We start from the raw sequence: 1,653 nt of genomic DNA, 5'->3' as shown, positions 1-1,653 counted from the left end.
AAGGAAGGACAAGGAAATCAAAGGAAAGAAAGGATCAAGTAAGAAAGGGTTGGATCAAGCAACTTCAACTGGAATAATTGCATGTGATAGGTTGCATGTATGATTTCCTAGCTGGTTTTGGCATGCATGTTACATGCATGTGTTTATTTGGTTCATTTGATGTCACTGACATGGAAATTTTTGGGTTTGCTAGTGGTCTCAACATTACCTTTCCATTTCCAGATAGCCATGGTGTCATGGGATTAATTCTTGGTTAAGATTTGGATTACCGAAAGTTTTTGGATTTGGGTGAGGTGGTCTCAGGAAAATCCCAAAGTTTGGCGGTGGAGATGGTTTTCTTTGGGAAGCCCTCAAGAGGAGGGTAGAGACAGGAAAATTCCTCAAGGGATGGTGAAAGATTTGATGGGCCTCCAAATTAGACATAAATTAAGTCCCATCTAACCTTTCTTAGGCACATAAAGTCTATATTAAACCTCTCCTTCTACATTTAATAATGTTTTTTTAGCTTTAATATGTTCATAGGAAGGTTTAGAGGTAATTACATATTATGTGCCTAATATTATTTATTTTTGCAGAATATTGAGAGAAAATGGAGTAAATTCTGAATGAGATAATATAGGGATTTTCTCCCTACTACAGGAGGATCAAGATTGGATAATAAATGAACAATATATTATGAAATTATTGCACAAATTATGGAGCTCCAATGATTGATAAAATCTAGGAATGTGCTCCCTGTCATTTAATGTAGATTCCTAGTGTTGAGAACCAGATCCACTATTTGAGGGATTTTAGAGGGGAAAGCTTCCTCCTTTCAAGGAGAATGCTTCCTCATCATTTTGTATAAGTACCAATTCGAATTGGCCTATAGGGGCATGTATTTCTTAGTCTTCTTGTGGAGAAAACTTGTTATTTAGCAATTCCACTTTCATTTCTAGCAGGGATGTACTTGGATGGATTCAAATAATGAAGTTTGGTGCCATTTTTAGCTTCTAAAGCTTGGTTTCCTTCATAGGACTTTGATTTTCCTTGGGCTTGGCCATTCGAGGAGCCTCATAGCCCTCTTGCACAATTTCTTTATTTCCTTTGAATGCCTTTTTCACTTGCATCTCTTATTTATGCATTTAATATTCATGTTTATTTTGTTGTAGGTTACATTGGTTAAATGAAAATGTTTTTTTGTTTGGCCGGGTTATTTATAGATTAACAAGCATGATTCATCCTTAGAACAACTTTTAAAAGTCATATTCACCATTGAGCTACTTGGATTGGTCTACTAGTTCACAAATCTAGAATTTCTGGAAATACTTTGTAGCAAAATAGTAGTAATTTTCTGTTATTTTTTAGAACGTGTTAAGGAGATTCATTTTAGTTGACTCCACTTGTATTGTGTCATAAAAAGATTAAAGTAATAACAAGATTTACCCTATATAATTTTCACTTTATTAGGTTAGGCATTTGGTAGGTTAACTAGCTCACTAGTTCTTGAATTTCCAGTTTTTAAAGTAGTAAGTTTCTGCTATTTTTTGGCATGTGTTAAAAGGGGTATTTTGAAGTGATTCCACTTGTAATGGAGTCCTAAGAAATCCTACTTAATAAATAATTTTTTCCCATCCCATTTGCATTTTATTTACTTGGTCATTCAACAAGTTA

Source organism: Pinus tabuliformis, chromosome 1_2, assembly GCF_031772625.1.
Source record: "Pinus tabuliformis cultivar Carrire ecotype Pingquan chromosome 1_2, CPIR1, whole genome shotgun sequence".
NCBI classification, from domain to species: domain Eukaryota; kingdom Viridiplantae; phylum Streptophyta; class Pinopsida; order Pinales; family Pinaceae; genus Pinus; species Pinus tabuliformis.
Note: the sequence above shows the minus strand (reverse complement) of the source record.